This window comes from Talpa occidentalis, unplaced genomic scaffold, assembly GCF_014898055.3.
Source record: "Talpa occidentalis isolate TD23 unplaced genomic scaffold, MPIMG_talOcc4v2.1 talOcc4.3, whole genome shotgun sequence".
NCBI classification, from domain to species: domain Eukaryota; kingdom Metazoa; phylum Chordata; class Mammalia; order Eulipotyphla; family Talpidae; genus Talpa; species Talpa occidentalis.
The window spans coordinates 98,133,741-98,149,716 of record NW_023603184.1 but is presented as its reverse complement, the minus strand read 5'-3'; positions in this window follow the sequence as shown (position 1 = coordinate 98,149,716).

The window sequence follows — 15,976 nt, the reverse complement described above, 5'->3', positions numbered from 1 at the left end:
CCCACTGCCTGTGCACTTGGGAGTTAATAAATGTTTTCTAAATTGAACAAATCAAAAAGAAAAATGGAAGGCAGGCAGCAGTGCTAGGTCATAAATTTAATTAAGGTGAGAGAAGGAAACTCTAAAATCAATTGGAGAAGAAAATGGAAGGGAGGATGGAGAGAAAAAGCAAGAGGAAAAAAAAGTGAGGAAACATTAAGACGACACAGAAAAGAAAATTGAGTAACACAATTATCGTTCTTTAAGGTACCATAAATGAAATTAAAAAAATAATGTTGTGAGCTCCCTGAGAAGAAGTGTTACATATTGAGTAATTGCTAGTAATTCATAACAACTGAGTTTAAGGTTAATAATAATTTTATATCATACATGTATAATTTATAATATAATTGTAATTATAATTATAATCACTGTTTACACTTATAATATTGACAAAAGATGTTAATTGTTGATAAAAAATTCTTTTAATTATTCATAATACAACATTGATCTGCACAGCAGATAAATGTCATTCATTACACATCTGTGTCCCAGGGATATTTTCATCTAGAAAATTCAGGGTGAGATTCCTGATATTAAGGCCTTTTTTGTTCCCTGTGATTTTTATGGAATAATTTTACCAGGTGGCCAAAAAATCCCCAAAGCTCAGTATTCATGATATCAATATCTTCAAACCCACTGGCATTCACTAAGTGGCTGCTTTCTCCTTTGCTTTGTCCTTTTGCCACAAATACAAAAAAGCAGAGAGGAGTTGAATGCGTCAGTAACAATCAGGTTTGTTATCTACCATCCTTCTCTCCTAACATTTGAAGAGGTAGATTTGTCTTTTGTCCTGGGCAGCAGAGACAATAATAAAGTGATTTGAAAAAGGGAGATCTGGACTGCTGCAGATAGTTCTTTTGGAGTCCATTTAGATAAACATAGGAAAGGGAAGCAGAGTTTCCTGTCTGATTGTTGTTTTATATATCCTGTTTTCAGTCTCCCTTTGGGGCGTACCATCATCTGATACAATGACTGTACTCAGTGCAACATATGGTATTAGAGCAGATCCTAATTAATACATATTAATATTAATGCATATTATTTATTCATTTATTTAATTGAAAACAATTAAAATCTTGTTCTGTTATGATATAACATTCAATGAGTCCATAAATGATACATATTCAATAACTACAGAGAATGGGTCACAATTAAACATCACTTTTAGGAATATGTATGTGCAGATTCTGCCAGGATCTGTACTATCTCTGTGCCAGTGTCTCTGTGACAGGTCTCAAACAGTTTTATACACATACTGAACTGAAGGATTTGACACATTTAACATTATAAACTCTTGAAATGTTAAAAATAATTTCAAAAACACAAGATAAAAACATACCCAGAAAATATAGAAGTCAGTTATTTATTTGCAGTTAATAATGTATTGCATATTGTAAGAGGCTTAAAGAGCAGATCTTAAAATTTTACGGGTCTTGAAAACACTGTGTAACTATGCATTGTCATGAACGTTAGCTAGACTTATTGGGGTGATCACTTTGTAAGGTATACAAATATGACACCATTATGTTGTGTACCTGAAACTAATATGTTATATGTCAATTACACCTCAATAAAACAACAATAATAAAACTACTACCATTTGACAAGCAACTAGATATATGGCACTCTGTATTTAAACTGACAAACTCGAGCCTCCCCAGTGGCACAGCAGTTGAGCACTGAGCTGCAAAGCTGCCCGCAGCCTCTGCAGTGCAAGGTTTGATACCCGGCCGCCGGCAAGGATCCCACATGGAGCGACAGACCTCTCCTGCCGCGCCCGCTACTCCCCTCAGCAGTGTACTTCGGTCCTTCTCCCTGTTCTGCTCCCCACTCTGGCTCTGGTGAATTCTCTCACCCTCCTGTGCTTCTGAATGTACCCAGTGCTTGCATAAATAAACAAACAAACAAACAAATAAATAAATAATAAAATCTTTTAAAAAATTGACAAATTCTCAACAAGGTTATATTGACATGTTTGGTTCACAGTTAATTGACATGAATTTGGGAAGTGCATTACTAGCATATTAACATGAATCTACCCTGGATTTAAAAACCATATCATCTTTTCCATCTCTAATGTTGACCTAAGAAAGATAAGGCTTTTCATTTCTCTTTTTCCACTATAAACCAATGAATTTTTTTTTAAAGATTTATTTATTTATTTATACAAGCACTGGGCCCAGTCAGAAGCGCGGGAGGGTGAGAGAATTCACCAGAGCCAGAGCGGGTTGCAGAGCTGGCAGAAGGACCGAAGTACACTGCTGAGGGGAGCACAGGCAGCAAGAGAGGTCTGCGCGCCATGTGGGACCTTCCTCCGGTGGCCGGGGAGCAGCTGGGTATCGAACCGGCGCTGCAGAGGCTGCGGGCAGCTTCGCAACCCAGCGCTCAACCGCTGCGCCACCGGGGAGGCCTAAACCAATGAATTTTAATGTTTAAAAATTTTAATTGACTTAACACTGGTTTACAGCATTGTATATGATTTAGCAGCACAGGATCACCCCTTTTAGGTGTATGTTACCATACCACTCCCCCCACAAGACACCGGCAGTGTTCCATCATAACCCATTGTGCTCCTTCCCCACTTTGCTCTCCCTCCTCTGCCTCTGGTAGCTTCAGTTCTCTGGGGTGTATGGGTGAGTGGACAGCTGATTTTACGTGCAAACTTCTGCGTGCATTTTTCTGAATCAAGGATTTATACATTCATGAGAAATAGATCTTTCAAATGTTACCAATTCTGGTGATATCTAGAGTGATTAAATACACCATTAAATCAACTGTATAAATATATATCATCCTATCAGCTTCTCATGCGGGGTTTATAACATCAGTCACACCACACTTACTTTAATGTTTTCATTTAGTGCGTTGCGTTCTCAGTATATGTTTGCTTTTGATAATGATGGTAAAATCCAGGTCATGTTCTCATTTTTCAGATTGTGATCCCCCTTTTATTTTCCAAATTCCTCTCTAAGCCAGCAAAGTTTTAATTCTCTCATCATGACAATAAACTTGTCATTGTGATCAGTTCAGGCATAAAATTGTCCAAGGCTAGCAAACAAATTCCTTCCCTGAATGCAAGCTTGCCTCATTCTTATCCTACCCTGGTGACATGAAGGTCATCTTGTATATCATCTGTCCCATTTGTCGACCAAATGGTCTCCAAGAACACAGCATCTAAATTTTGCCAAGTATTTTGCTATCCACTGCCTAGTTCATGATTAAGACAGAGATGACAAGATCTTCTTCTCAACAATAGGAAGAATACACTTTTACTTTCCTTCCAAAACAGAATTTTCAAATGTGAGTCAAAAGAAGAGACATCTAAAGCACTTATAATAGATTTTATCCCAATATACATTCTTTTTTGTAACTCCAAATGTTTCTATTCTTATATCTATGAAAAATAGGTACCTAAAAACACTTAACTTATATCTAGGAATAAATGTACTTCTTCCTTAGAATGAGTTACATTTTAAGAATTCAAATACACATATTTCTAAATACACATTTCATTCATATATGTGAGAAAACAATAAAGTAGGATACTGCTAGTAAACATAATCTGACTGTTCACCTTTTAGATATTATATACCATTATTCTTAGTGTATCAATAGTCAAGCCATACCTCAAGCATACATATGGAAAATGATTTATTATATTATCTGATACTTTTTATAGAAAATTTCAGTGATTTGGATATCTACAGTTTAGCTTTTTATTATATATCATATATTATTTATATCTTTTTCTAATAATTTAAATGCTATAGGGATATAAGTTTACACCAAAAGAAAGTCACCACATCCCACCCTATCAATGATAGACACCATGAACACTTGGTATATTGGTAATATATCAATGTATTATTATTTTAATGAAATGAGATATTCACAGAAACAATTAATTCACTTCATAATATTTACTTGATGTCCTGTATAACAGAACTATCTCATTCTTTCACTGTAGAACAATATCAGATTCCATTATATAGATTTACTATAATTTATTAAATCGTATTGGCAGTAGTATGAAAGATTTTCAATTCTTCACTCATACAACCTATCTATCACTGAATATCCTTTATAGAGGTATGTGACTATTTCTATAGAAAGTTCAGAGATGGAAAATTTAAAAAAATGTGTATTTTAATAAACATTGACAATTAATACTCAAAAACATTATAAAGAATTTATGTTGGGCCTCCCCGGTGGTGCAGTGGTTGAGCGCTGGGTTTGCGAGGCTGCCCGCAGCCTCTGCAGCGCCGGTTCGATACCCGGCTGCTCCCTGGCCACCGGAGGAGGGTCCCACATGGCGCGCAGACCTCTCCTGCTGCCCGCTGCTCCCCTCAGCAGTGTACTTCGGTCCTTCTGCCTGCTCTGCTCCCCGCTCTGGCTCTGGTGAATTCTCTCACCCTCCCGCGCTTCTGACTGTACCCAGTGCTTGTATAAATAAATACAATAAATAAATAAATAAATCTTAAAAAAAAAAAAAAAAAGAATTTATGTTGAGGGCCTCCCTGGTGGTGCATGTGGTTGAATGCCACACTGTGAAGCTGTCCGCAGCCTCTGCAGCATGGGTTTGATCCCGGCTGGCCCAGCAGACCTCTCCTGTCTCACCCACTGCTCCCCTCATCAATGTATTTCATCAGTATGCCTGTTCTGTTCCCTGCTCTGTCTCTGGTGAATCCTCTCACCCTCCCGCACATCTGGCCTGTACCCCGGTTCTTGTATAAATAAATAAATCTTTAAAAAAAAGAATTTATGTTGATCTATTTCTATCTATCTACCTATGAATGACTCTATTCCATGTATTTCTCATTTAACATTTTACAATAACAAATTTTAAATCAGGGATTATAAACTGTGATGACTTCAGAGCCAATTAGATAACAAAATAGCACATTTTGTTAGGTAGATAGGTAAAGTAGCACAGATTAATAAAATGGGAAGCAGTAGGTTCCTTCTACAATATGTAGTATCTGCAACATGTGTTATTATATCAGGAAATTTAATTTTTTTAAAAAAACTGTATTATAGCCAAAAAAACCCAAAAACCGACATCGTCAGTTCTGAGTGCCATTTTTTTAGTCCTTGAGCTAATGGAATACACTCAGTTTTGATACTTCAATTTTAAAACACAGAATGTAATATAGTGTTTGATAATTTCACTATATATCCTAATTTTACATTATTTTCTTCCTTTGCAATTTTTTCAAACTTTACAATTATGAGAACTCATTTTCTCCTAGATTTTGGATTCATTATATGTTATATTGATTTTAACAACATGCATTCTATAGTAGAGCTGTTGAAAACACTAATATATTCTTATATTTTGTCCATTCACAAACAGAATTTTCTAATTCTTGTTAACATAGTATAAATCCTTCAAATTTAAATATAAGTTTGTTTTAATACTTTCATAACTCACATATCAGCAATAGAGAAAAAGAAATGGAAATACCCTACTTGTTCTCCATATAAGCAATATCCTGCTGAGATTTATATTTGACCTAGTAAAATATCCTTGAGAAGAAAAAAAGAAATTCCATTATTTTAGCTTGACAAAAAACATAAGAGGAAAACTCTAGTTTTCTTTTGATAACAGTAGTTATCTTATGGTGTGAGAAAAAGGGTGAAGGCCATGGAGAAAATTGGTTCTGCTCTCATTTTTCTAGTCCCACTGCATCAATAAACCTCAACATGGAGCACACAATGTGTGCACGAGGCAGCTTGGCCTCTTTTAGCACTTTGTCACGCCCTTTTAGCCTTAAGAGATTGTCAAGTAGAGTGGCCTAAGTAACAGATTCCCATTGCTACAGGATACATCAAAAATGGGTTTTGAAGCAGAATAGCTCCTCACTTCATCTGAGATGAGGGTAGTGATGATAAAGAAGAGTTTGGAAATAAATCATCATGTTTGTCGAATTGTATTTTTATAATTTTGACTGTAATTTAGGTCAAATATCTTTCTTTAGAGACCTAAAAAAAAAAAAAAAGCTTAAAATTGCAGTCATTTTTTAACACTCCCAATCTATATCTAACAACAAAAAATAAAGATACAACCTCTTCTAGATGTAAAAGAAATGGTTAGGTGATATTGACAACTGGAAATCTGACCTGTGTTGATGATAATCCCTTAGATGTTCATGTTCAGAATACATCATATTATCCTGTTTTGAAAAATCATTTTCAGAGATAAAGAAATTTTAAAACTAAGTAAGGTATTTTTTAAGTGTTCTTAAATGGATTACATCTGTTTTTATTTTTTATTAATATATGAGTCCATATGAGAAATATCTCATACCATGTATTCCTTTCTTTTGACTCTTAAATGTAATCATGAGTGAGATAAAAATAACACTATTTCAGGAAATGCATGCCTTAGAGTATAAGAGAATTGTCCAAGACTAACATAAAATTTCAGATGCTTATTTTTGGCTTGCTGTTAAAAACCTAAAGAAAAAGCAAAATTAGATTCAAAATTCTGCTTAAAATAAAGGAGAGACACGAAAACAGAGCTATTGTATTTTATAAGAAAAAGAATTCAAAATGGTCTCCTAAATTTATCATATTCATAAAGAATTTTTAAAAACTAATTAGAAAAAGATTCTTTCCCAACATCCGATGCTGGTTTTAGAATATATTTTTAATTTGCCCTGCAAACAACAGCAAAACCTAGCTTGAAACACTTGATTCATTCTGTGTTCATTTATCCTGGTCAAACCACAAAAGATGGCTTTTCTTGTGCAGAATTATACATAACTGTAATTGTAATTTTATTAAAAATAGAAGGCTCATGTACTACAAGATAATCAAACTCATTTGAATGAATTTTTCTCTCTCATTTAGATTTCTGGCCTTGTGTCAGATTAGTGTTAGAACAGTTTGACAGCTATCCCAATGCATGCCTATATATAAAATATGAATTGGACAGTGTCTTGTAAAAGAATTTTTAAAGGACCTTCGAGTTTTGAACTTGTAGAATTGGGATCCACAAACATACTCTATCTTCAAAATTACATTTGTTTTGAATATGTATACTCCCTTTTATAAATCCTCATAGATCTTCTAGTTTATGACAATGTTATATTTTAACTCTCTCTGTGAATCTCTAAGCATGCATCTGCTTAAATCTCATATTCCTCATGATTTAAAAACATTTGCAATCTTGAAAATTATGCTAGTATGGATTTTCTTCTCTACTGCTTTCCATTTTTTCTCTTTCAAATTCCCTCTAACTCATACACTTCAAGTTTAGTAAACATGATAAAAAGATAATTTTCTACCTAAATCTGAATCTTTAATCACTTCACATCTAATTTTACAAACATGAATAGGAGTTTGTTATAACTTTAATTTCATTTAAGTTCAACAGAGTCCCCATGTGCCCAACACTTTGCTATATGTTGATATAAATAATGCATCCTCCTTGCCATCTTGAAGCTTCAGAGAAATGATCTAATAGCATTTTAAATCATACATCCCCACCAGTTAGTTTCTGTATTCATTCCACTATTATATATGTATATATTTGTATTTATATATAATATATGCAATCTACAAATATACTATCTATGAACACTTAATCATAGTACTTAGAAATAATGAACAAACATAAAAACAAATATTAATGTTTCTCTAATGATCCTAGTCATCCGACAACTTATAAGCATTATACCTTTGGAGCTCACTGGTCTAAATGGGAAGATAACATAAAGAGAGGTAATTTGAACCAAGTGGTCAATTACCTGATATATAGTAAATATTCAGTGTTACAACACAGAAAAGAATTTCTGGAAGATTCACTAAATCTAACCCTTTCAGTATAATAGGAATTAGTGAACCACAGAAAAGAAAAGAGATAGTTAAGAGGACATTTCACCCAGATCCAGCGTCTATGTGAAGACACAAAGGTATGAACATTTGGGGTGATTATAGAAGAGCTCAGACCTGATGAAATGGAGAGTTAACGTTGAGCATAGCAAGTGAAAATACGGAAGAAAACAGAAGTCAGGTATTTGAGATAAGTATCTTTCATTTTATCAGTGTATGGGAAGTTTTTGAAGAAATTTAAGAGAGTAAATGAAGGTCATGATCAGCTGTTTATTTTAAGTGGAACCTCAGAGCAGCCATATTGAGAAATGATTTGAAGAGACATAAATGCGATTAGGGAAATCCATGAAGAGGCTGTCACTTTATCCAGGTGAGAAATGAAAAGTAATAGAATTAAAGCAGTGACAGAGATGATGTAGCTCTCAGGAGGGAATGAGAAGTAGTATGAAGAGTAAACTCAGTAGAATTTGGGCATAATATTCTGGATGTGACTAGTGAATAAGAAGGAATAATCTCAGTTACTTCACAATTTTGTGACTTAGCTTACTGGCCACTTTTAATTGAGTTGGTGAATATAATAGCAGAAAAAGATTTGGTGTAGGTGGGAGATAAGGAGATTTTTCAATACTTACATGAAAATCATGAATATTCAGAAATGAAAAAAAAAAACAAATCACTTACCATTCTATGAATGATTTTTTATTTTAAGCACTATAATATTTACATTATAATAAAATATTTGTAAATATTTGTAAATATGTCTCCTTTTATTTATGTCTTTTATTTATATTAATGTGCATTTTATATAGTTAAGACTGGAGGAAAGAAAGAAAGGAAATTGATAGATGTAGATGCTGAAGGGGGTTGCAAAGATTCAAAAGTAGCTGCCACACAATGACCTCAATTTTCTTGTTAAATAGCACTGACAGTGAAGGAGAAAGATTGTCTGGTCTGAGCAGGGTGATAAACTTCTGAAACAGTGACTGACCATAATCAGAGAGAAAGGATTAGTGAATGCTATTGAGGGCCTAACTCAGATTAGAAAACCTTAGTCTGCAGAATGGTCTAATTTGCTCCTGTAGCCCTCATGGCACCTGGGTGTGAGAAAAGAGGGTTCACTCTCACTTGGATTCCATGTTGCATTGGTGGACATGCTGAGAAATGTAGAGGGTAAGCTGCTGGTCTCCAAGCTAATTGCCAAACATGGAAAGATTAAAGTCACATAGAATTCTTTGAAAAAGAAGTAAAAGGCAAAAGGGTTTATTTCATTTGTAAACTAACATGACTCCTTACTTAACCTTATGTTTCTATCATATATTTCCTTTTCTCTATTGCTCTTACTCTCATTATTTTGTAAAAACATGTTTTAGATACAAGTCCAGGTACAGCAAATAAAAGACAATTAAAAAACACAGGTGGACAAACAAAAGTGAGTTTTACTTTAATAAGAGAGGCTGGAATTTAGTGTTTCAGCTGAGTCATTTAAATTGAGAATGAGATGATGTAGGTGCTCAGGAAGTTTTGTGGTTGATATGGACTGGACATTTATTGAGGTTATAGAGGTTAGAGTTTAACCAGAGGTTCTCATGGGTTATTTTGCCCAAAGGGGTCTTTGCGTATTGCCAGAGGACATTTCTGATTTTCATAACTTGGGGTTGGGGTCCTACCTGGCACCTGGGATGATGATGAACATCCTACAGTGCACACAACAGCTCCCACAACAAAGAATTATCTGGATCAAAATGTCAATAGTGCTGAGATTGAGAAACTTGCATAAGATCAATTCTTTGTAAGAATGATGGAAGAACGAGAATGGTATAAAAATCATCAGGAGAACCATTGATAAAGTGGGAGAAGAGGAACACCCAAAGCATGTGCATGCTTGTGATAGGAGATTCAAAGATGTAGATGTGTGTCGTTTGTGAGAAGATGCAAGTCACTATTTGTATTCAAATAACTTATTATCCCCAGTTGCATGGGAAACTGGACTGTGATATAAAACTTGCAATTGATTCCTATAAGGTTTAGCTTTTATAAAGCAAATATAAAAGGGCGGAAGAAAGGAAATTTAAAGGAAAGCATATGGTTTTGCTACTTGCTTTTGAAAAGTCACATTTCAATAAGAGTTACTAGCTGTTTTCTTCAACATTTCCAGATGACTGTAATCATGCTCAATATTGGTTTGTAAGGAATCTATTTCTGGACAGTGACACTTTATGAAAAGTCTTTGTTTTCCTATAACCTTCTACCTGCCTTCTGTATCTCTCATTTTTTTCTTTTCATCTGTTTTTCTTCTTTTTAAAGACTTATTTTTATTTATTTAGGCATACAAGAACTAGGATGTAGGCCAGAGGTGTGGGGGTTGAGGGATTGACTAGAGAAGGAGTGGGGAACAGAACAGGCAGATCTACTGAAATACACTGCTGAGGGGAGCAGCCAGCGAGACATGATAGCTCTGCTATGCCACGTAGGTTAGCTCCCTGACCAGGGATTGAACTCATATCCCAGTGGCCCCTGCACCACCAGGGTGGCCCCCTCTACTGGTTTTCTTAAATAGACAATACCACTTGCCTCTTTTTGACCAACATAATGGACCATCATTTCTCTCTGCAAGGTAACATGTAATAAACATTCTGCTTTGGTTTAATTAAGGTAGAGTCTCTAAACAACCATAACTTTTACATTGTACTTTCTTTTACTACTCCAGTAATGGACAATAAATTACCTTTAGATGATGTACTGTTTATAACGCCTGCCTTTTAGAGATGGACGGAATGGCAATATTTAATGGGTTTTGAGATCTCCTAAGTCAAATCTTATTGTTTATTTGGATAGCGATATATTCTTTCCATTTTGACCTAACTGAAAATTTAAAAAAAAATTGATATATTAACCTTTCAATTCTACTCAGTAAATTCAAGGCTGAATGACTTTTAAGATAATGTTAATGTGTGTGATGTGATGAGTTCATCTGTAGTTTAGATGATTGCCAAAAATGGGCAGGGTCATCTGTAAATGCTGTGACACCTCCAGACTACTGTGCTTAGTAACTGATATTATTCAGGGAAATTCCAACCAAGTGGCCATCAAAAGAAATCTGATGACTCATTTACTGATAATCATAAGTAGATTTATTTTAATTTGCAACTCTCCACATATCTTCTAATACATCAAATACACAAAGGAAGACATAGGTCCTTTCAAAATTAGTGTTCTATATGAATGAAGTGGGGTTTAAATAATTCCCTTTGATCTTCAATCCCAATACTCAATGCTTTCCTAAAATAATAATAAAACTGATAAAACAACAAAAAGAAAATCATACAGAGCCTTGTAGCACCATTTATCTTCTAGAGGTCCTTAGCTAGGCTTATAATTATTCAATTAAAGAAATATTTTCTTCCATATACAGATGTTTTCAGTTTTTTACTCCATTAGGAGGTGAATGGATTAATTCACAAATATATATTTCTTTATTGCAAAATGTCTGAAAATATTTCATGTAGTCTTAGTGAATATATTGTCATTTTAAAAATATTTCTTTGTGGAAAAATACTGAAGACACACACTAGTTACTTTACATACACTAACAACCTTTATCTGAACAAATGATGATTTAGAAAACTTACCAGCAGGTGCTGTATTTCACCCAACTTGTGTTTAGTTGATATTATGTGTGAAAGGTGATATTTACCTTTTGTGTATGAATTATGTAGTACTAGTCATAAAGTCTATTTAAAAATTCCACTCCTCCTTATTCTCTATATTCTTTCCTGTGTTCTTTTTCCCCATTGTACCATCATCATATAAGATAACATTAAGTTTGCAGTTTCTACTTAATCATTAACATTAAGATTGCAGTTTCTACTTAATCAAGGATATTAGTGTATTTTATTCACTGTTATAGTAGGCACTTGATAAAATTTGTTAAACAATTGTGGTTATTACATAAATTAATTTAATCACTGTCTAATGGCACAGTTAAACAACAGGTAACTTCACTGACTTCTCCAAAAGAAGTTCACGTGTTACATTACTGACTTGCTTTAAATTCCTAAGATATCACCTTTTTAAAGTTTTTTTTTTTTTTTTTTTTTTTGTAATAAGCATGGTGTCATACAATTCCATTTCAAACAGAGTCTGGACTCCCACTCCATGGCAAATCTCTTTACTCATCCAGCTACTATTTACATATGGATCCCTTTGAGATTTACAACATCAATCCCTTTCAAATCAATTTCCTTTTATGCTTTTCTAGGTCACTAGGGAAATGATTTAATTCTCTGGTGAGCTTAATAAAGCAGCTGAATACACTGGAATTAAAAAAAATAAAACAAATAAGCAATGCTCACCTTTATTCTTTTATAGGTGTTTACATAACTTTTCTATAGTATAAAATTTGCAGTTGTGGTTAAAAAAAAGACTTTTTTAGAATCTCATGTACTTTCTGGTGTTGTATTTAGAGTCTATACTAAAAGGTCATTTAGGTGTGAGTAGCTCAATTCTCCCACTGGTATAAACTCTCAGTATTCCAGGTTAATGAAAGCCATAATGTGAAAATATAAATAATCACCAAACAACTCCCATTGCAATTTAGAATTCATTACATGCCCTCTTAAATCTAACTTGTTTTTTTAAATGTGTCACTTGCATTAATAATAAAATTAATTTCTGAGTAACATATTGGTTCGGCAATTCCTGAGAACATGAAACATGTCTTATTTATTTTGAAACAACCAAAGCACTTAGCCCACTCTTTTATTTATGCAAGTCCAAAGACATTTGCATGGAGAAGCAATCTGTGGGATGAGGAAGGAAAAGATGCAGACATTGAAGAGATCCTGAGAAGGCCAATCAAATAAGAGATCCTTCATTAATAACTTTTCTTTAAAAAGTATGAATATTTGATATTCATACTGTCCTACAATATAAAGCCAAAAATCATTCACTTTCTCAAGATATTCCATGAGCACAAACCAATTTAATCTACAGTGTAATTCAAAAACCCAAATGAATATTTTACATTAGTTTGTTATAATGAGCTATTTAGTAATGGGAGGTTTTTTTTTTTTTTTTTTTTTTCTCTAAAATACTTAGAGGGCTTCCCTGGTGGTGCAAGGGGTTAAGCACCACACTATGAAGCAATTGCAGCATCTGTAGCATGAGTTCGATCCCTGGCCAGTCAGGGAACTACCCACATGGCGCAGCAGACCTCTCCTGTCTGGCCTGCTGCTCCCGTCAGCAGTTATTTGAGTCAGTCTGCCTGTTCTGTTCCCCATTCTGTCTCTGGTAAATCCTGTCTCACCACACCCCTACTCCCACATCTCTGGTCTGTACCCCAGCTCTTGTATGCATAAATAAATAAATCTTTAAAAATAATAAAATAAAATACTTAGAAAAGATCAGCCAATACCCTTTTGCTCATTCATATTAATTACTCTTTTATTGAGGCCATATTTTCCCAGAAAAACGTAATTTGTTGATTGTACTTAGGAAAGGCAGGGAATAGGATTAAAAGAATTTTAGAATTGCTGATGAGCTATCCTAAACTATCTGAGTATAAGTGTTTCTGTACCTGAAGATACACAAGAAGCTAAAATTTGCTAAATACATGTACATTTCTTAACAAATCAAACGTAAAAATCTATAGGGATGCCTAATGTTTATTTTTATGTTAACAATGCTATTTTAAAAAAGTGAAGGAAACTTTAGTAATCAATGGTTCTTCACTAAAATATCTTTTAACCATTCTCAACTGAGGTAAATAATAAATTTCAGTTTAAGTAAATTTCTAAAAATCTTGACAAGACCTTATTAAAAATATATTGTTTTTAAGAATATTTTTTTCTTATAATCTAATTTCACATTGACAATAATAACTTGGAAAAAGCTATAATTTTATACTAAAATCTGTGAAAGAATAAAAACTGCTAACCTTGAGATCTCATGAATTGCCAATATCTTCTCTCGAAGACTCTACGCCTCTGAAAACATCTTTTCAGTCTGTTGATAGCTCTTTATTTTCTCCTTAAAAAAGAAAAATTTAATACATTACATAAGGTTATATTTTCAAATAGTAAAACTGACAACAAATGTAAAATATATATAATATGAAACAGACATATCAGTAGGAATCTTGGAATACAAATATGACAGTATGTATAAGCAGAAAGATTGCACTGTATATAATTTGTACAAAAAGAGGGCCTTCCTGGTGGTGCAGGGTTAAAATCTCAGTCTATCAAGTTATTGCCAGTCACTGCAACATGAGTTTGATCCTGAGCCAGGGAGCTAACTCACAGATGGAGAAGCAGACCTCTCCTGTCTTTCAGGTTGCTCCCCTCAGCAGTGTTTTTCAGTAGATCTGCCTGTTCTATCCCCACTTTATCTCTGATGAGTCCTTCCTCTCACCCCAAGGCCTGCACCTCTGGCCTATACCCCAGTTCCTATATGCATAAATAAATTAAAATAAATCTTTTCAAAAAATAAACTCAGGGCCTCCCCAGCGGCACAGCGGTTGAGTGCTGGTTGCGAAGCTGCCTGCAGTAGTCTCCCCGGCCACGGGAGGAGGGTCCCACAGGGCACGCAGACCTCTCCTGCCACCCGCTGCTCCCCTCAGCAGTGTACTTCGGTCCTTCTGCCTGCTCTGCTTCCCACTCTGGCTCTGGTGAATTCTCTCACCCTCCTGCGCTTCTGACTGCACCCAGTGCTTGTATAATAAATATAATAATAAATAAATAAATAAATAAATAAATAAATCTTTCTAAATAAATAAATAAATAAACTCGAACCTTTATATATTCAGGTTTTAAGATAGCTAGGCTTTAAGAAAATAATTCAAGTATATCATTCTTTAAAATAATATGCTTTGGGCCTCCCTGGTGGTGCTAGGGGTAAGACACAACCTACAAAGCTATCCACAGCAGGAGTTCGATCCCTGACCAGGGAGCTACCCACATGGTGCAGCAGACCTCTCCTGACTCACTCACTGCTCCCCTCAACAGTGTGTTTCAGTACACCTGCCTGTTCTGTTTCCCACTGACTCTGGTGAATCCTTCATCCCTCCACACCTCTGGCCTGTACCCCAACTCTTGTTGAATGAAAATAAATCTTCAAAAATAAAATAAAATAAATACGCTTTAAGAAAAGTCTTGCTTTTTAAATTACAGTGCCAGAAAATGGTTATGCAATAATTTAAGGAAGTGATGAAATCCTGGCTATAATGACACCTTTATTTTCCCATTTAAAGTGTACAAAATCACTTTTTCTAAGGAATTAAGATGCAGCACTATGAAGCTATCCACAACCACTGCAGCATGAGTTCCATCCCCAGCCAGGGAGGTACCCACATGGCATGGCAGACCTCTCCTAAATCACCTGTGCTCCCCTCGGCAGTGTACTCCAGTCAACCTGCCTGTTTTGTTCCCCAGTCTGTCTCTGGTGAATCCTCTCACCCTCCACACCTCTAGCCTGTACCCCAGTTCTTGTATGCATAAATAAATAAATCCTTAAAAACATATTTCTTGAGAATGCTGGAGAGGCTCTCCTGGGTGGCCTAAGGGTTAAGTATCAGCTCCATTATCACTATGGTGTGAGTTCCATCCCCAGCCAGGGAGCTAATCCACATTTGGCACAGCAGACCTCTCCTGTCTTGCCAGAATACTTCCCTCTCCACTGTATTTCAGTAAATCCACCTACTGTGCTCCCCACTCTATCTCTGGTGAATCCTCTCCACTCCCTGAACCTCTGGCCTATACCCCAGTTATTCTATGCAAAAATAAATAAATAATAAATAAATAAATAATCTTTACAACAAAAACCGGTTCCTTTCAGAATCATAGCATTGGGACTCTTAAGCTGATCACTTCTACATGTCGGGAAGCCTGGTTCATATCAGTTTCAAAGAACTGATATTTCATATCAAAAAGAATATCAATCTATGAACACAAGTGAAGAATGTGAATTGAGTTCAGTGAAATATTTTAATTGTATTTTCAATTGCATCTCAATAGCGCATAATTAATAAACAATAGCGCACAATTAATATGCCGCAGCCAGCAAAAGCGTAAATTCACTCCGAAGCACAAACTTCCTGACA